Source organism: Macrobrachium nipponense, chromosome 16 (assembly GCF_015104395.2).
Source record: "Macrobrachium nipponense isolate FS-2020 chromosome 16, ASM1510439v2, whole genome shotgun sequence".
NCBI classification, from domain to species: domain Eukaryota; kingdom Metazoa; phylum Arthropoda; class Malacostraca; order Decapoda; family Palaemonidae; genus Macrobrachium; species Macrobrachium nipponense.
In genome coordinates, this window is record NC_087209.1 from 61,515,940 (window position 1) to 61,538,319 (window position 22,380).

The 22,380-nt window shown below is 36.4% G+C and overlaps 1 protein-coding gene across 1 annotated transcript in view; it reads right to left on the minus strand.

Annotated features, from left to right (window-relative positions):
- The window catches only part of LOC135195764 (nephrin-like), a 452,421-nt gene that overhangs the window by 226,669 nt on the left and 203,372 nt on the right, over positions 1-22,380 (minus strand).

Here is a 22,380-nt window from a genome sequence, read left to right on the forward strand (position 1 = left end):
GTTTTAGATATATATATTACACAAGTATATATATATAATATATATATATATATATATATATAATATATATAATAATATATCATATATATACATAACCATACACATACATTACATACATATATATACATATATAAATAAAGGTTTTTTGCCACGAAGGAAAAGAATGAAAAAGCGAGGTTAGCCGGAGTACTTTCTTCTGGTCCTATTCGGTTGCCTCAGTAAAGGGTCCGAATAGGACCGAAAGTACTCGGCTAACTCGCTTTTTCATTTTTTTCCTTCGTGGCAAAAAAAAACCTTTATTTATACATTGCATCACGTTTTATATACTTCGTGATCAAGTTATTCACATACACATATATGTATGTATGTATTATATATATATATATATATATATATATATATATAAATATATATATATAGTATATAGATATAGATATATATATATATATATATATATAGAGTTAAATCTTTATTAATGCCTTTAGGGGTTTAGACTTCTTAACCCTTGATTCCCAACCCGCCCCCCCCCCCCATCCCCCCAAAAAATGGCCATTTCATACTTATTTTCTCCCAAAGTAATCAACCCATTTCCGCCCCGACTTTGGTCAAGGCCCACTTATAACTCTTCGAGGACTCCTGCCATAAAACTAACAGGCAGTCAGAGTCAAACAAAAACATAACTCCCTCAGGTGAGATAATAATAGGTTGGGCAATAATACCTGTAATCAAGGCTGGGGTCACCCTCAGGTAAGCTGTCATCATCAGCATCAGCTGGTCATGTTCTCCTGGCATCCCATTGTGGGTCTTGTATGGCACTGGTGTTGTTATCGTCATCCAGCGCACTGTTTTGAATATGCAAAGGATGTTTTTCGTGTAATACAGATCTTATATACTGAAGTTATTAACGGCGTATGTACTTTATATTATTATTTTCATCGAGTAGATATATATATATATATATATATATATATATACTATATATATATATATACATGAATAATTATCACATCACCGTGATTCATGTAGATCATTCGAGCTACAAATGTCCTTTAATATCTAATTCGCTCTACCTCGGGATTGATATATTTTCATATGTGTACCGAAGGGGAATTTTTAGTTGATAAACAGAGATAATGTCACGAGGCCGTCTTGATTTAGTTCCAGTCCGACTGGACGGTGGTTCGATCCCGTGAGAGGACGAAATTATTATCAACTAAAAATTCCCCTTCGGTACATATATGCAAATATATCAATTCCGAGGTAGAGCGAATTAGGTATTAAAGGACACTTGTAGCTCGAATGATAAATATACAATATATAGACAAAATTCTCGAAGGACGAGAAGTGGAAAAGGCATTGCCTCAGCAGTACTCCGTTTTTTACTTTCCTTCGTGGAATTTGTCTGTATATATATATATATATATATATAATATAATATATATATATATATATGTGTGTGTGTGTGTGTGTGTGTGTGTGTGTGTATGTTGTGTATATTTATATGTTCATCACGTTCCAGATATTTTCGTGATTCAGTTATACACACAAATACACACACCACACACACACACACACACACACACACACACACATATATATAGATATATATATATATATATAAGATATATATTATATATATATATATATATATTATATATATATATAAATGCTTTATATATGTATAGGTACATACATCGATATATATATATATATATATATATATATATATATATATATATACATATACATGCATACATACATACTTACAATTCAGAGTTTTATTAGTTTAATGAAACAGCAGTCGTAGAATAAAGGAAAAAGCCCTAGTTGAAAGGTGAGAGAGAGAGAGAGAGAGAGAGAGAGAGAGAGAGAGAGAGAGAGAGAGAGAGAGGCTGCTCAAATAAGTAGGAACCCAAGAACGGCTGACTCCATTAGAAGATGAGTCAAAGGTCAAATAAAGAATAAGAAAAAAGGGCACAGGAGTAAGAATATGCGAGAGCATATTTGAGTTAACAGTGCGTACTGAGAATAGTATATTTAAATGTGATATTTAATGTGGAATGCATTGGGATGTATGTACTTTCATTTAATAAAAATCATTCAACTTATTATGCATTTCTCTCTCTCTCTTCTCTCTCTCTCTCTGTTATCCATATAGATATATATATATATATATATATATTATATATATATATATTATATATTATATATTATATATATATTATATAGTATATCTATATATTAATATATATTATATGATATATATAGATATATATATATATATAGATCTATGCATATATGTGCATACATGTATATGTATACTTTATATATACAGTATACATTTTATATACATATATATGAAATGAGTATTGAGAATACAATTAAAACACCATTATGAATATGATTCGTTGTCTTTGGATTGTCTTTTTTTTTTTTTTTTTTTTTTTTTTGTTTTTTTTTTTTTTTTTTTTTTTTTTTTTTTTTTTTTTTAACCGAGGTTGATAAGCAGATGTGATGAGCAATGACATTCTTTAAAATGATAGATTCAGCGTTAGTTCACACGGAGACAAAAGCGAGCTCCGGAAACAGACACATCAGTTTTGGCTGGCGCGATGTCGAAGGTCGCTGCCTAAGCAGAACAGACCACCTCTTATGTCTGTGCTTTAGAATCTGGTTTTGAGTAGATTTTATGGGCGTGATAATGAGCCGTTATGACATCACGTTCTATTCCAGTGTAATGAACTTGTGACGAATCTATGACGAAAATTATTTGGGAGTGTCTTGTGAGTGAATTCGTTCTTGCGTATGTGCGAGTTGTTCCCCTACATAATAGGAGAGTAAGATAAATAAGATGAGAACTATACGAAGTCGGTGAAACGCCGAGATGGCCATCTTTAAGTTGAATTTTAGTTAGTGCATGTGCATTCGGTTGAATGGGTAAGCGTACTTACTTTTAAACCCATGTGTGGTTTGTCTTTTTGTATTTTAAAACCTTTATTTCAGAAATGTCTTTTCCATATGACCTTTTGATTTGTTTGCAAATTGATTTATGTAGGATTTCTTTTTCTCTGTCTTTCCCCAGATAGTTTCTGGCAGTGGGAACTTGTCTGAAAATGGGAACTTAACTGATAGTTCCGTGGTTATGGTGTGGGGAAATTGACTTTTCTAGTTACCCGTTTTATGACCAAACTAATGTTAGTTATTGTACAGAAAGGGGTGGACGGGTTTAGTTCGATCCCCAGGGTTATTTGAGTTATTTGGATTTTGAATTTTGACTTTTAAGTTAAACCTTTGTTAAGAACCTGATTTATTTAGTTAATAATTTGTTCTTAAATAAATGTATTTTTGTAGTTCACGAGTCTGATTTAGCTACCTTCGGTAATTTTGTGAGATCGGTTGAGAGAGAGAGAGAGAGAGAGAGAGAGAGAGAGAGAGAGAGAGAACGGATGTCACCTCAGTGCCTTGCTGCTATAAGGTCATTGCTACCAACATATATTTTTTCCCCTTTTAAATCTGTACCGAGGTTGGAACTTCGGTAACATTATATATTATATATATATATATATATATATATATATATATATATATATATATATATATATATATATATATATATATATATATATATATATAAAGACTTACTATAAAAGAAAGCATTCATACCACATCTATGGTGAATTATCACTGAAAAATATTGTGCCCCCTATAGCACATTAACGCATCTCTCTCTCTCTCTCTCTCTCTCTCTCTCTCTCTCTCTCTCTCTCTCTCTCTCTCTCTCAAGCCTGTATTGAAAGACAGTTTGTTTTCTCAGGAAAGTCGAGTGTTCATTCGTTTGCCGAGTTGAGCAATTCAAAGGTAACATAATCAGCATCTGTTGACTCGCATTCTCCTGGAAGTAAATAAGACACTAAAGGCTCTGCTGTGTACTTTAAAAATTCACCCACCCCACCCCCACCCCTCTCTCTCTCTCTCTCTCTCTCTCTCTCCCTCTCTCTCTTCTCTATCTCTCTCTCATTGGCATTGGTTTCAAGTTACGGACGCTCAGCCTAGGAGGAACTCAGCGTTGGATTCTTCCTCTCTCTCTTCTCTCTCTCCTCTCTTCTCTCTCTCCTCTCTTTCTCTCTCGTTGGTACCAATTCGGCCCTCAACCTAGGAACTTCCTTAGGATCTCTCTCTCATCATTCTCTCTGTCTCTCTCTCTCTCCTCTCTCGTCCTTCTCTCTCACTGGTGGTCATTCGACTCTCAAACTAGGAATTATCGTTGGATTCTCTCTCTTTCTCTTTCTCTCTATCTCTCTCTCTGGTACCAGTTTGGTTCTCAACCGAGAATCTAGCGTTTGATCCCAATGACAGGTCAGGGAAAGGAATTATGCATGTCCACATATCCGTGAAAAATCTGGTATGTTTGTGGCGACGTAAGATGTGAATTCAATACGAGAGAGAGAGAGAGAGAGAGAGAGAGAGAGAGGAGAGAGAGCAGTGTTCACATAAGATGCGAATTGAATACCCAATTCCCTGTTGACTGTTGTGGTCACAACTGAGTTAGAGGGAGAAAGAGAGAGAGAAATGGCAGTGGTCACTTCAGGTGCGAATTGAATACCTGTTTCCTTGCTGACTGTTGTGGTCACACCTAAGTTTTAGAGGGAAACAGAGGCAGACAGACAGGTGAATATGCAATCATATTATGATTGTAAATTTTAAGCCTGGATGAGATGTCCTTCCTTACCCTGTGCCGTAAAGACATTTATTTTCTTCGTTTCTTGGTTATCGAAAATCATCAGATAATTTGACTTGGACTTTTCCCTTCCTTAATTTAAGAATATATATCAGCTTTTGGGTGGCCATTTGTGTATAGATGTATGTATGTGTGAATGAATGAATGCAGGTATTGTGTAGTTGTATAAATGTATAGATTTTATACTACATAGATGTTGCTATATGGTTATGTCTGTGTGCGCGCCATCTTTTGTAACTCATAAATTCCCTTTCTTCCAAAAATGAAAACAAAATTCGTTTTCGAACAATGAAAATGTAGTTCATTAAAAAATGCGTTTTTAGTTCCCGGAAACAATTACTGTCCACTTTGGTTTTCTGTCTGTCTTTTTTTTCTCTTTCTCTCGTGTTTCGAAATTCCTTACAGATAAATTCTGTAATGTGTGTGTGTATACGTGAGTGCGTGCGTAGGTTGAAAACAATTGTTAGTTATGGAAGCAAATAATTCCCCCACTTTTTTTTTTATTTACTAAACTTTTGCCATCTGGGAAATGGAACAATTTAATTTTACCGGAAGACGAACAAAAGGATTTCGGATGCTTCTGTAGGTTGGTTTCTTTGCTCTCTTTGCGAAGACGAAATTCGGTCAGAAGATTTCCGTCTGTACACTGTAGACATTACTTAAGGTTCTTTGCAGCGTCCCTTCGGCCTCTAGCTCCAACAACATTTTTTCTTTTTTTACTGTACCTCCCTTCATATTTTCTTTCTTCCAGCTCATTTTCCACCCTCTCCTAACAATTGATTTATGGTGCAACTGCAAGGTTTTTCTCCTATTACTCTTTTCAAACCTTCTGACTGTCAAGTGTCCGTTTCAGCGCTGAATGACCTCATAGTTCCCAACGCTTGGCCTTTGGCCTAAATTCTATGTTGTGTTTTCCATTCTCTTGATATCTGAGACATTTCGAATTTATTTCTGCTCGGATCTGCATTATTTGTCTTCTGTTGTGGTAATTCTTTAGAGTTTGTGGAATTTTAACTTATTTTATTTTCAAGATTCTTTATTTCTCGTCCCAGGGAATTATTTCCGTTGTTTATCAGGCAGGTAATTGTTCAGACGTTGGAATTTTGTCTGAAAATTAGTGGGTGAAGTTTTATTTTATTTTCAAGATTCATTATTTTTCGTCCCGGGAATGATTAATTAAATATATGTGTGTGAATCCAAATCTAGTTCGGAGCATCGTATTTATTTTTTCTTGCTTTTTTTTCTCTGTGTTTGATGTCTTTGAAATGATGCAACTCCGAAGAAGAGAGCAACCCAGCTTGCGAAAGAAAATGTAAATGATGCAGTGTTTAGGGGTAACTGTGCTAATTGCGTCTATGTACTTTTTGAAATCGGGTGAAAACGGTTCAGAATATTCGGGGATCGGTGGCGGATCTAGAACTTTCGTGGGGAAGGGCGGGGCACATAGGATTATCATATATATATATATATAATATATATATATATATATATATATATATATATAGATATATATATAATGTGTGTGTGTGTGTGTGTGTGTGCGCGTCACACATACGGTAATATATACAGACTAGTAGTTGTTGTTATTGTTTTTGTTGTTGTACAGTTGTAGCTGTTGTTGAAATAATCATTAACTAAGCAAAATTTTGCTACTTATAATGATTTATTGAAAGAAAACAATGTTCTAATATTCATATCCATGACCAATTTCCCCCCCTCCCCCTCCTTTAAAAAAAATCCGCCACTGTCGGGGATACGATACTGATTGTAATGGAGGAGGAGGTCGTTATTTCTCAATGCCATTGCTGGTCTTCGATTTCTCCCCACAGAGAGATATTCAGAAACTCCCATCGGATGTTGACTAGAGATGTTTGATGTCTTGCCACAGATCTCATGGCCCTGTTGGAGGGTTATTAAATTCATCGCACATCTATTGCATAAAGCGCCTTTCCCCTTTGATAAAGAGAACATATTAATCGTGAACTGTTAAGAAGTACGGGAGCTGAGAAGTATGAGAACTTCTGAAGTGCAAACGAATATGCAATGCATTCTTACCCTAATACAATTCCCCCAGTATTTGAGCAATTTGCTTACATCTTGATGTATTCATTATTTTTTTTTTTTTTTGGGGGGGGGGATGTTTTTATTTCTTTATAATACGTAGGATCTCTTATGTCTGTATTTCTCATTACTTTCTGTTACTTCTTGCAAATGAACACCATATTCTTTGGAAGCGTAAATTTCAGGCCAATGGCTCCTTTGATGGGCTTGTTCCATATGAATAGGGTTCACATTCTGAATAATGTAATAACTAGGTATACCAAGAATGAAAAGCTCCTAGAAAGATGATAAATTACTGCACTTCCGCGGAAAAAATGATCATTATTATAAGTATTTCTTCAATAGATGAAAGCTATTTACATAGAACAACCACACCCATGGGCCATTGACTTCAATTCAAGCTTTCAAAGAATGTTGGTTTCAACGTCCCACCGCTAGAGACTCCACACTGCAAAAGTATCTGATCATGAGAGAGAACCAGTGATTTTTCATCGCCCTGTGGAAGATGCGAACCCGCGACATCTGAGTGGCATCTCACGACACTAACCACTATACCACAGATCAGCGTAAACGTTCCTACAATAAAACCTACATTTTTATGGTCACTCTTCAGGGGGACTTGCACCCTGACATCTTATAGATGGAAAGATGAATTCTTTTACTTCTATTTTTAGAAAATAACGAAGCCGAAACATCGACCATAATTAATCTTCAGAGTTCGGTCGAGTTTGAGAGGCAAAAATGAAAATAGTCCATATATCTTCCAGAAATCCAGTCTATATGAATAATTCCAGTATATCTACTGTTAAAACGCATGCCGACTTTCGTAATAAATTCCATGCATCGGTCATGAATTCCCAGGTGTCTGGCAGCCATGACAACCGCCACCCCCCCCCCCCCCCATCCCCCCCCCTTCCCCCACCCACCTCCCGCTCCATTCCTCCTCCAAGAAAAGCTTTGCAGAAGTCCGAAGACAGTTACGATACGCGTTAACAAAAGCTCCCCGGGGTCCCGCCCCCTTCCCCCCAGGGGGTACCCCACCCTTTCCCTCGACTAACGCTAATGAAACCTGAATGGGTCGGTTATTTACGCCGGGCCCAATGAAATAATATATATTACAATAGTTCTCGCAATTCACACCCGAGTTCCGGCTCTTAAGCCAACTAAATATGAAGGGTTCGGCACTGCACAACCGCAGGCGGAATTAGCGCCGGTAGTATACATGTCGGGTTCTAAGCCCTGGGCATATTACCATCCGATGTATGCCGCTAACAAAATGCCCGGGGATTAAGGTGCATATTGGAGAAACGGGGAAGAGGCCCACGGCAGATAATGGAAAGGAGCGCCAGGAAAGAACGCGGAGAGAGAGAGAGAGAGAGAAGAGAGAGAGAGAGAGAGAGAGTGCTGAAGGGAAACTGTAGGGTAAAAGTTACCTTAAAATAATTTTGATTTGTAGAGAAAATTGCTAAATAAAACTACAGGCGCAGCGGAGAGAGAGAGAGAGGTGCTGATGGGAGAATGTAGGTAAAAAAGTTGCCCTGAAAGCAATTGGATGATATAATGAAAATTTCTACAATAAACTACGCGTCAAGTTGTCGATAGATGGAGCGAAAGTTGCTGGTATTGGCAGCACGATTGTAGATTTCGTCAGCTAAAGTTAGCGGTTTCGGCCGGGAAAGTTGGTGTGTGGTAGTGTGTGTGTGTATTTATTTTTCTTCTGCAGCCGAATTTGGTAGAAAGTCTTGATTTCTTCAACGGAAATTGCCTTTTTATTTTTATTTTTTTTTCCTACCTGACTTGCGTCTGTCGTATCCCTTGAATTTGTATAATATACTGTCATTCTTACCAGGAATAGTGAATAATAGTCAAAATAAAGTTCTGATGAAACCCTTTAATGCAATAAGAAACGGAATTTCTGGAGTAACATAAGGTAAATTATTTATTCCTAGAATTAATATATATCATATATATATATATATATATATATATATATATATATATATATATATATATATATATATAATATATATATATATATATATATATATATATATATATATATATATATATATATATATATATATATATATATATATATATATGTGTGTGTGTGTGTGTGTGTGTGGTGTGTGTGTGCATTTATATTATTTTTTTTACCTTTTTTTTAGAGCGGGCCTATTGTCAATCAGATTTCATGAAATTGAACAGCTGTTATTTGTAAAGAGAGTGAAAAAAATAAATAAAAGGAACATCAGCTTTGCATTAAAGAAATACAACTGAACCTTGTATATGATATTCATTGCAATATATCAATCAGTGTCTTAGAAAATTTATCAATTGTTTTATTTCATCTTTAGCACAAAATTACAATCTGTATATCTGAACAAATGTTCTTTACAATGGATTTTTATTCCAAGGTTTTCATTTCAAATTAAGTGAACTAACATGCTGATATATACATCACATGGCCATCTGTAAATATTTATTACTGTATATCAATCAATGTGTCTTAGAAAATTTATGCATTGTTTCATTTCATCTTTAGCACAAAATGACAACCGGTATATCTGGATAGAGGTTCTTTACAATGGATTTTTATTGCTAGGTTTTCATTTCAAATTAAGTGAACTAACAGTCTGATGTATATACCACATTACCATCTGTAAATATTTATTACTGTATATCAATCAATGTGTCTTTGAAAATTTATGAATTGTTTTATTTCATCTTTAGCACAAAATGACGACCGGTATATCTGGACAGATGTTCTCTACAATGGATTTTTATTGTTAGGTTTTCATTTCAAATTAAGTGAACTAACAGGCTGATGTATATATCACATTACCATCTGTAAATATTATACTACAGCATCTCGACCAACCCTTTAGGACGGATTTCCCCTTTTGGGTTTACATTCCAAACGCCAAAGAGAACGAATTGAAGAGCCACCGCGATTATGCAAAATAGCGAACAACCCTCCTCATAGGTGGCATCCGGCACAGTAGTATCTCAACGAAATATTCCCAAGAACTCATTGAAAATCGATGTTTTCAGACGTTTTCGTCCCAGTCACCGAAGAGGACACAAAACAGGAGACAGAGGGGTCGAGGCAAATGCAAGGAAGGCTTGCCAGAGGAAAATACCCTCACCTGTAAAAAGATTATATTCTGCTATTAATTCTAAGCTCCGGCGAAGGAATTTATGGGGAGAGGGAAAAGCTTTTTGGCAGTAGGACCGGGATTTCCGGGACAAAAGAGAAAGATTTTCCGTGATGGGGAAATGAATGAAAGTGACTTGGGCGTCCCTTGCACGAGAGAGAGAGAGAGAGAGGAGAGCTTGTTTGAATAATCGAAAGTAAAAATGTTTCTTATTGAAAGAACTGTGTCACAGAAAATAGTTTAGTTTTGTCTGTTGAACAGAGAGAGAGAGAGAGAGAGAGAGAGAGAGAGAGAGAGAGAGAGAGAGAGAGAGAGAGGTTGTTGAACAGATGAGTGTTGTATGGTGGGAAAAGGAGAATGTGTATACGGAAGGGAAATTGCTTAATGGAAAAAGATTTTTAAAATGATTGCAATGAATTCAACGACGGCAAAAACTCTTTTAGACTGAAAATGGGGGAAAAAGATTGTTGGAAGATTCGTGTTTTCTAAATAAATCGTCAACAATGATCGCCATGAAAGCAGGGGAGGTACGTGATATATATATATTATATATTATATATATATATATATATATATATATATATATATATATATATATATTACATGTGTTTTGTGTAAATAAATAATATATACACACTTTATTGTAACTGATTTTTATGAATGATACACTGACCAATATACCAAATTATATCTCGTAAACATAACCATTCAGTGTCGATAACTAATGTTACTAATGAAAATGGCCGAGATAAAACTGATAAATATAAACTGATAACCTTGCTAGTAGCTTAGCAGTTATCCTTTCATTAATAGTCAGGCTTTCTCTGCCTACACTCACTCTACATTTTGCACTTTCGTCATGCGAAGATGCAATGCATTACTCCCTTAATGCAATTCTTCGTGTATTATAATACTTAATTTTTATCTTTATTTATTAGTTTTTTTTATTCTTTTTAATATGTGATCTCTACTATCTCTATTTCCCATCACCTTCTGTTACTTCTTTCTAACGAACACCATTTTATGTGGAAGCTTGAATTTCAAGTCAGTGACCCCTGAGGATTTGTTCCATATGAATAGGGTTCAAGTCTTCTTGGGATAATAATAATAATAATAATAATAATAATAATAATAATAATAATAATAATAATAATTATAATGTCATTAAACAGCTGTTATTATTTGCATTATCATGAGCGTATTGTTTAATATTTATTTTGATACCGCTGACGAATAGTGTATAGTGTCTCCATTATCTCTACATTCCGTATTTTCTCTACGACCTAAGAAGAGAGGAAATAGGTTGTTGTTAGTTTTGTTTCGTTGCTGTTCTGTTCTTGTCTCTTGTTTTGTTATGTTGGTGTTTTATTCTTTGAAAGGTTTATTGACAAGTTAATGAGCGGTGGGTCGTGCGGTTAGTTTATAGTAATTAACAATAATACTATATGAAAAGTAAATCCACAATAGTATGTATGTTTGATTTTCTTATTTAAAATATAAAGCAAACAGACATACTATTGTAGATTTACTTCTCCATTTTATTAACTCATGTGGTTATGAGTTTTCTTTGAATAATAATATTGATGAAACGAATCCACAAATATGTTTGGAGACATAAATATATCTCTACATAGAGCTTTCGGGAATATATTCGATTCCCGTTTTGAAAGGAGAATCGAGTAGAATCCCGAAAGCTCATTGTAGAGATTGATTCCTGAAAGCTCCTTGTTGAGATTTATTTTTAAATAAATAAATTTCAAAACTCATGCATACATGATTATTTTATTTTAGTAAATAATAATAATAATAATAATAATAATAATAATAATAATAATAATAATATAATAATAATAATAATAATAAGACTCATTTTCAATATCGGCTGCGTTTAAGGCACCTTCCTTCCCCTCCCCTCCTCCCCCCCCACCTTCCCCCCCACCACCCCCATGTGCTGTATTCGGCCGATCTGCAACCTTATTATAACTCGTATACTACTTTCCAACGGCGTCCGGATGCGCAGTTGTCATCCGAATATAAGGTCGGATTCGGAGGAGAGTTATGAGGCCGAGGTAATGGAAAACAACGCTGCTCTTCGGAATAAGAATAATGTGCTCGGGAGCGGTATCCGTACCAGTTGAAGAGAGAGAGAGAGAGAGAGAGAGAGAGGGAGAGAGAGAGAGAGAGAATAGTAATAGTAGGCAGTGATGGACAAGATTATATTTATTTATAGGAAGAATAATAATAGTAGGCAGTGATGGACAAGATATATTATTATAGGAATGTGTGATTATATATTATATAGTATATATACGTAATATATACGTATATATGTATGTATTTGGTGTATATATTATATATATAATATATATATATATATATATATATATATATATATATATATATATAGATATATATATATATATAGATATAGATATATATTATATATATATATTATATAAAGATTGTAAAGGAAAAGAAAGAGAGAGAGAGCACTTTAGTTAACAACTCTATATATCTACATATATAGGATACACACGCATACTATATATATATATATATATATATATATATATATATATATATATATATATATATATATATATATAATATATATATATATCTGTGTGTGTGCACATGTGCATGCAGAATCCTGTATCTTTCGTGTCATTTTTCTTCGAAAATCCGAAAACAAACGCAGACCGACATAACGGTTTATGCAAGCTTTTAAAGAGAGCAGGAGACAGTCAGTAAATTTCCGCGATAAGAAAAAAAAAACACTCGAAGGTAAATCTGTAATGGCGAGGCGAAAACGGAAAGCCGTGGTGAGTGGCCCGAGAGGCTGCATATATATATATTTTATCATCTCCTGAAAATGGAATATCATTTCAGAGCATGCAAAGTGAAAATAGTTTCTCCCTCCTCTCCCTCCCCCTTCTCTCCTGCGTGAGAAGATCACTATAAAAAAAAAAAAAACACGAGGAACCGCTTGAAGGTTGTATATATATAAAAAAGAATACAACATCTTGGCCATAAAAGCGAATAGGAAACGCCTGACTTTGAACCTTATAAGGATTCAGCACAGCGCGTTTTAAAGACACCGAGGAAGCGGCCCAGGGATGAAAGTCTACGGCCCCGCAACCCAGATTTCAATACCTCTCTCCCGTGGTCGTAAAACTAAAAGGCGGCGCCCCGCTCCATCCATCGAACGCTTGATGTTTCTTCGCCCGGCGAGCATTACGGTCATAAACATTTATGGAATGTCCCTCTCCAGTGCATTTGGATGCGATGAAGACACGGCACAGGTTCCAGGATTTATTACGGTCGACCCTCTCACCCTGCCGTCTATGGTTAGTCAAGGCGTTTCATTTTATCTCCGCTGTTTCTTAGGGGGATGGGAGGGGGTTGGGAGCTTATCCCCTGATAGTTATATTCAGAGGTAAGTGCTTTAAGAAGACAGTGTAAAACATAATTTGGAGATTTCGTTTCTCGGCCGCAGGGAAAAATAGATACACTTTAAAAAGATGATATTTTGCTTTAAACTTCTATCAGTGAAAAGACGAGACGTGCAGCCTTACATACATGATTCTCTCTCTCTCTCTCTCTCTCTCTCTCTCTCTCTCTCTCTCTCTCTCTCTCTCTCTGTGCGCCATTGCATACACGCTGTAGAGATGCATTTCACGCATGAGCGAGCTAACGAAATTTCGTGTCTTAAGACAATGGCTTGGCATAATAAACGACCCAGAGAAACCTTCCACAGTTTCTTAACAATACGCGACTGTCACCGAAATAGAGCTTTCTGGTATATCTTGAATACAAGAAGATCTGCGTCTTCTGCTGAACGTTGAATTCGGGGGAATTTCGAGATCTTCGGCGATCTTCTCGTATTCTGAATATTGAATACGATCAAAATAATTGACGATCTCGAATTGTGAATATTGTCACAATCTTCTGCGATTTTCTCGTATTCTGAATAGTGGGGGACAGCCAAGATCTTCGGCGATCTTCTCGTGTTCTATGTATTTGGGGACAGTCAAAATATTCGGGAATCTTCTCGTATTCTGAATATTGGGGGACAGTTACGATCATCTCCTCTCGTATTCTGAATATTGGGGGGACAATCACGAACTTCGGGGATCTTCTCGTATTCTGAGTGTTTAGGACGATAGTTCCAGAGGAGAAGTCAAGAATGCTTCGGGTGTCGCAAACAGTGGCGAAGTTACTGTTGTTGGTTGCAGCTGGGTGAGGAGAGTCGCACAGAGCGTGTAAGAAGTATTTGATAAATGTGACTTATAAATACTGCATTAATCTTTATTTTCTCTCATTAAATCTTCAGCTGGAGATCTTTGTGAAGAGAGTCAGCGGACTAACAACCCAAAAGGGTTCCAAAGGTAATTCAGCAGAGAGAGAGAGAGAGAGAGAGAGAGAGAGAGAGAGAGAGAGCTTAGCTTACAGGAAAAAGTGATAGATCATCAGTATGCCATCATACCATACCATGAATAAATAGTGAATTCGAAGGCCTCGGCGAGGCGAATCCTGTGACCCCGCAGGGGTGAAAGCATATCATGATGAGAAACCTCCCAAATCATCCACCGATTTCGGGACGACGCGTTCAGTACCCGACCGGGAAACATCATTCCAATCGTATTCGCTCATCCGTGAGTTTATTAGGATCATCACATTCATCCCAGAATTCGCTATACCTGTCATGACAGATTCAACCATACATGACTGGAGACTGAGAGAGAGAGAGAGAGAGAGAGAGAGAGAGGTGCTTTTGACGTTCGAGATGATGCTGATGGCTGCTGGTCCCTGTCGCTATCTCTAAAACGGGTGAAAATATTAAGACGAGTCCTTTTGATGTGAGCCCGGAGCGGAGCTAATGGCCGTGAAGCGACCAGGCACTGATCATATCAAAAAGGTTTTTGGACGAATTACCGAGTTCCTAGAAAATCAAACAGCTTGTCCAGAATCAAACAGGATTTTTTTTCTTCTTCCTCTTCGTCTGAAATGTTGCAGGGGATTTCGATACGAGAAGGATTATAAGAGTTTGTATATATGTATATATATATATATATATATATATATATAATATATATATATATATATATAATATATATATCACACATACACAGTGAAAAATAAGAGACGGGGTATAGGTCCTGACCGGTTTCGACTTTATTTCCAAGCCATTGACGAAGGACTGATACATAGTATTAGGAGTCACAAATATATATACTACAGAGACAGTACTGACGAACATACACAACCGTTTGAGACTGCAGATCCACCTACAGGACGGTGTCAAGGTAGGAGTGGCTCTCAAAACTCAATAGGCTAAAATTTACAATATACTCTCAAGGGACACTACCGATAAACGTACTCACTGAGGAGACTACGACTCCACACTTGACAGGTGTCTGGGAAACACGTGCTAAAGTGATTATAATTTCATATATGTATATATATATATATATATAATATATATATATATATATATATATATATATATATACACATACATATAATTCAAATATTTAAAACTCAGAATTCCCCGACATGGTTCTCTCTGAAAGTTTTTGTTTGGAATGTCGAATTGTCACATTCAGCTAACTACCGGGTACTTAACTAACGTCTTGGATTTTAGAAGCGCTGTTTTGGTGCTAACGGAATGTGCAAGAGTCTGTAACCTGAGACATCTCGTTGATGAGCCGAGATTCCTAACCACTTGAATTTATATACGTATTTATATGTGTGTGTGCATAAAATATATTGCAGTGGGAATACCAATGCTTTGAATGGCTCTTAACATATTCGCAGTGAATAATTGCCGTATGTCCTTCCAACAACAAATGCGTGAAGCAAATAAAACTAGTTTTTATTTTCTCCGTAAGGAGAAGATCATGTAGTTTGACTTCATAGGTCACGCGAGTTCGGATTGTTCGAGAATGATTGATATCATGTATTCTCTACTGCACTTAGCTTTTATTCCATGACATTCGTATTTTATCTTTTACATTTATTCATGACCGTGAATAATTTGCAAAGTAGATATCTTTCAAGCATTTAGCTTTATATTCCGTGACATTCATATTTTATGATTACATTTAGTCATGTCCGTGAATAATTTGGAAAGTTTGTGTGGGCATTCGTTTGTAAAGCCAATATTTATGTGAAATATGTAGTGTTCAACTTTAATTATGAACTTCCTTGATGGTTTCCTTGATGAGGATCACTGTTTTGATCATGTAGAAATGTTGAGAAGAGTAGAGAAGTTATAGTATTCGTTATCACTAAAACGTATAGAAATGAATAAAAACAAGGGGTGAGCCGATCTCCTGCTTACTCGAGACGCATGCAAGATTTTCCCCTCATGCAAAAGTTGTAAACATTGTATTCCTAACTTTTAACGTAAATTAAACGTGCTAAAATCTGCGGTCAAATAGAGCCTTGTGTCACCAACGGAAATTAAAATAAAATCGCTACATTTTATTAGAAATATATAATTGTTCTGTTCTGTTTAACATACACATTATATATTCTTTATATTTTCTTTTTAATAAATAAATCATAAATATCGTATCCTAAAATTCCTGTGTCTTTAACTCAACGCGAAAAGCCTTTTTCAGACCTTTTTGGGTTCTTCCATAGACCTTTCCTACCTCCCCAACAACAACAACAAAGTAATCTATAGGCTTACTCCCGAGTAAGCGAAAATTTCGTTTAAATCGAATCCAGAATATAGACTCGCTGTTTGTCTACCTAATTAAGTTTATTTCTACCATTATGCATAATTAATTGAAGTCTCTCTATACCCAAACTAGTTACCTTGGGGTTCTTTTAGAGTCACGTAGAAATAATTGAAAGAATCATCTGAGACTATTTATAGCCAAATACATTTCCAGAATGTAATTCAATCGGCTAACATACTCGCACGGAAAGGATTGAATTCACACGTAAAATGTGGATACGTAACTTACCTTCGGTAATTGTTTTTCAGCTCTGTATAAATTCAAAAGGGAATTGCAAATCAGCGTCCCTTAAGTAAAACAAGTCGCCGACACGAGTTTGAACTAACGATTATAACGTGCGACACAGATGTGAGAATACAGAGCCAAAATTATATTTCGAATGTTTTACCTTACCTTATTTCTCGCAGAATCGCCATTATTTTTTTCCGGAATTGCATAGAAATGAAAGCTAAATTCTGATTAAAGCCTTTCCGAGCTAAGCCAAGCAACCCACATGATTTTCCACCATCCATTATACCCGCACATTATTCATTTAAAGCCACGAACCGAGATATATCCTTGAGTAGCCCTAATCTTATTTTTTTCCAGGAAAATATATCCTTCAATAGGATATGTGTTGTTACTTTTCCAGCAGATTGCACAAAGACAACAGCTGGATCCCAGCTAAGTCCCTTTAAAGTAGAGCACGGAGGCAGCGTAATTTTAAATCTGCCGTTTGCTTCCATTCGATCAGACGAAGCCTCAACAACAGCAATAGGAACAACGACAACAACAACAAAAACAACAGTCCCCTGGTGGTGGTGGTGGTGGAGGATCAAGAGCCTCTTAAAGAAGCCGTTGCATAGCTCCTATGACAAGTTTGGCGTTCCAGCTTCCCGATTCCCCTCCATTAAATCTCTGGGTATCAGCGGCGAGGAGGTTTGTGTTGGGGGGACGGGTAGATGGTGGAGGATGGGAATGGCGGGGAAGAGAGGGGGAGTTTGGGGGGATGGGTAAGGCTTGTTGTTGAATAAAGGGAGCATTTATAAAACACTTCGTTCCGTTTCGTCGCGACTGGAATGGAATATGTGGAACCGGCTGGAACCCGGGCGGTCGTTAGACTCAGGTCCTACCTGATGAACGCTGATTGTCTCGCGGACCAAATCTTGCGATTGGTTCAAAGATGGCCCGCGGCGGAGATGACTGTCCTTCTGTTATGACGGGAATTATAGAGATGGTGTGTCTCCCTCCCAAGAGTCTGTCTCCGGTAATTACGGAAGACGAGCGCGACGCGGATAATAATTAGCTTGGGATAATTAAGGCCGGGGAGACGCGTGGCTACCATCTAGAGTGAGTCGTTATTTTCGAGTGATTTGTAATAACTTTGACATTACTTCAAAGTAAGGTTTCGCCTCGTCGGACGGTATTCCCATAACAGAACGAGAAAACCTCGATATTTTGCGATGTTACGAACACTTGCGCCGAGGCCAACATGACGAAGATATGCAGACTATCTGATCGAGAGTGGCGGTTCGTTTAGATGGAAACTTTCGTTTTCAAAACGAGATTTTGCAAATACATTATTTAGATGTTGTCTGTAACCTTCCAACAACTATGTTCTTTTCCTCAGTCATATATGCTTCCACTTTTCAAGTGGGGAGTGTATTTTGCCTTTTCCCTTTCGTTTGGGTGACTGCATAACAAGCTTTAGGTATGGAGTCGCTAGCCCCTATGGCTTCATCCACCAAGGCTGCAACCCGCGACAGTTCTGTAACTGCCAGGTGCATGATGCAACACTTATTTCGATAGTTGCCTATCTGGTTGAATGGCTACTGATGAGGCAAGGTTCTGAATTGTTTGACTGCTAGGGCCATATATATATATATATATATATATATATATATATATATATATATATATATATATATATATATATATATATATGTGTGCATGGATAGATAGATAGATAGATATAGTGTGTGTTTCTGTATGTGTGTATGTGAGTGTATAAAATAAACCTCACTTTTCTCATGTTAACCTGTATAATGAAATCCAAAACGTTCTCAGTGCTTGCAAAGTACTTCGTAAGTCGATGTCGGAGCGGCCACGGGCAACAATGAGACCCGAAGAACCAGTAGCACGAATGTGTGTGAGTCTGTCCTTGTGAGTCATGAAACATAATCCCAAATTCTTTAAGTGCTTTCGATTTCCAACGTAACGACGTACGATTTATTTATTTTTTCCCCTGCGGTTTAAATCCGAACTCCGATATCGCACGGGCCTTACATTATTTTGCTGTTAAAGAAGTGAAAACCCATTTTTATCAATATTTATATTTTCATTGGAGGCCGTCACATACTTTAATAAGAGGCACCGAATTCATCTAATTATTTCTTAAGTTGTTTTTAGATCATGGTTTTGGAGGCGTATATTACGCTGTTTAGAGCTTTTTTCACTGTTCTTTAATGATCATATAATTTTGATAATTTTCAATTATTTTAGAAACCATTTGCGCTATATTTGAAGACCTTATGATCGTTAACAACTTTGTTTTAATATTTAAAAAACTAACAGTATTTTAATCATCCATTGGAGCCTTTTCTCCATTAAATTTACCCAAAATTCCGTAAAATCTTCAAACAGCCATTTTAGCTAACAAAATCTTTTATTATTATCATTGTATATTATTATTATTATTTTTTTTATATTATTATTATTATTATTATTATTATTATTATTATTATTATTATTATTATTATTATTATTATTATTCCATCTCATACCATTTTGAGAAAAAGAATATTTTATTGTTTTTTATTAGTGAGCTTAATGATAACGTGACCTTCCCAGTTGCCAATAACGCTGATAAATCAGGCAGCAGATAATGATGGTAATTATGACGTCGGCGGCTTAATGTCTTGGGCATCTGACAATAGTTCAGTTTTAGCTGGGTTTATTTTGAGTTACCTGGATTCTAAAGAGTTCAAGGACTGTATACCATTTAGAGGAGTTTTTTTCATTTTTTATTTGTGCAGTTTCATCACTTGCTAATGACATTGGTTTTAGATATTTTTTCCTCATGAACAGTGAATAATTAACTCTAGTATTAGTGAGAAGTTCTTTTTGTGAGGCAAAGGATTATTAACTTTATGCTTCATCCTTTATTAAAATTGAACGTTTAGTTCGATTGATTATGGAAAGTATTTCATTGCCAGATTTTCAGTGCAGTTATCAAAGTTATTTCATGGTCAGAATTTTCCGTGGAGTTCAGAATTCTCCTTGCAGGGCCTATAAATAAACGACCGAGGGAGACATTACTCGTTATCATTGTATGTCCATTACACGGCATCATTGTATGTTCATTACACGTCATCGTTCTATGTTCATTAAACGGCATTATTGTATGATCATTACACGGCATCATTGTATGTTTATTACTCGTCATTGTATGTTGGCATCAGTTGTTATTTGCAGAACACTTCACCCAGGCGTGATGAAGATCAAGCCAAAGACTTTTTTTTTATTGATAATTAATTTTTTTAAAGAATATTTTCAAGGGTTCATTCGGAGCCGAGCCTTCCCTCTTCCTCAAAAAAATAAAATTGAATACGTTTAAAGTGTATATTAGAACAATTATTTACCTGAAGGATTTTTTCTAGTGTGTTTAATCCCGGGTGTTTCGAAATTAGAGGCCCCCTCCCACAGGAAACAAAAAATTTGGGAAAGTTCATGGAAGGTTTTTATTTCTTGGGGCTTATTTTAGCCTGTGTCCAAGTACACTTATCTTAAGGTTTCTATGAAGCTATTTTTCATTTTACATTTCTTGTATTTTCAGACTGAGTGACGGAGTTGCATACAGCCATGGCTAACGACTCGGAGGAAATCAGATGGATTGACCAAATCCGGGCTATAACCTTCAGAGAGGACTGGGATGCTGGCGCATCCTTCATTTCACGTTCCTGGATAGCTAAATACCATTAAAAGAGATGAATCCTTTGTTAAAAGAAACTGGAACAAAATCCATATGACTGTCATTGCAAAAAGAGTGAGAATCTTGGAAGGCCTGAAGTCCTTTCTCAGGAGTCAAAAGACATCATAGCTGAGGCAGTGGGTAGACCAAGAAAGTCTTGACGTAAACTGGCGCTTGAACTAGAAATAAAAAGGGGAAAGAAGAGAAGTTATAGTGCTGTATATCGTGAGTTGAAAAAATCTGGTTTCAAGCCATTTCCTGTTATCAGCAAGCCCAACATCACTCAGCAACAGAGAGAAGACTGTGCATAGCTTTGTGATTCATTTTTTAAAGATTGGGATGAAGCTGACTTTCTCCATGTTGCCGCATCAGATGAATTTTTCATTCACACAGTCAGGAAGCCAAATCATAAAAATGGCATCACTTGGGCTGCAAAGTTGGATGATATCAGCGATGATGTGCACTATTCCCAAGTTGTGAAATTTCCTGAATTTTTGGTAGTTTTTCTCTGTTTCACGCCAAATGGTTAATGTGGATCATCAAAGAAAAAGGACAGTCATGGAATGGCGAATACTTCAGAGAAACTGTGCTTACTGTTGGAGTATTTCTTTTCCTCAAAGATCCTGAAAATGTGTTATCTGTTGAAGAAGTCACATTTGTGCATGATAAAGCACCATGTTTCAAGGCTTTTCAGACAGGAGCTTCTTCGAAACAGTGGTATCGATTTCTTCTCGTCAATTGAATTTCCAGGTAGCTCCCTTGACCTTAATGTGTGTGAAAACATTGGTAGCATCTTAAAGGACGTGTTGAAGCGCGCACAATGAACTGTGATGGTATACCAAGCCTCGACGACCGGCAAAGAGAGGTGACCGAAGTGCTCAGTGAAATGGAGTTTGAGTCTCAGCTTTTTTGCCATTTGCTGAAATCATACCCCTCAAGAATGCAGGCTGTGGTGCAGACAGATGGAGGCCACACAAAATATTAAATATACTCAGAGAGAAACTTAAATAATTACCTGTTCTGAATGACTTTTGTTTTTGTCCATATCAATTTTAGTTTTATGCCTTGTGTGTGGGGGTGTGGTGGTGTGGGGGTGGGGGGGGGGGGGCCTCTAATTTTCGAAACACCCCTCCATGCGTATTTTCAAAAACGAGATTTTTTTTTTGGGAAAAAAAAATTTTTTTTTTTTTTGATGTTAAACCAATGAACGAGCTTTGAAAAAAGTATAGATGTTTGAAAAACTTTTAGATGGTTATTATAAAAAAAATTGTGCATCAAATAGACAGTGCTTATGAAAAAAATAGTACACAAAAAGTCATGTTGAGAAACTCCATAAAACAATTTATTCAGAAAAGGCAACTTACATCGCGAGGAAAGAAAGCTCTGAATATCTTCCCTCGAATCATCCTCACCTTTTTCTTCTTCTTCTTCTGGAAAGTGAAATCTGGAGGAGGAGAGGAGGAGGAGGAGATACTGAGACCAATAGAGCCTAATGAAATTCAGCGAGTGACGGAATTATGATGTGAAATAGCGCAGTTTTACAAGAGCTTCCCGTCCGTCCTGAGACGTTGTGGCCATTCTTTTTCGAGAATTGGAGAAGTACAAGAAATACCCCGTAACTTTACGGGCAAAGTTAACGTCCCTACCCCCTCTCCCTCCCACTCCTCCTCTCACTTCATTTGTCTCTCCTTCATTCCACTTATTTCCCTAACGATGCTTTTGGCG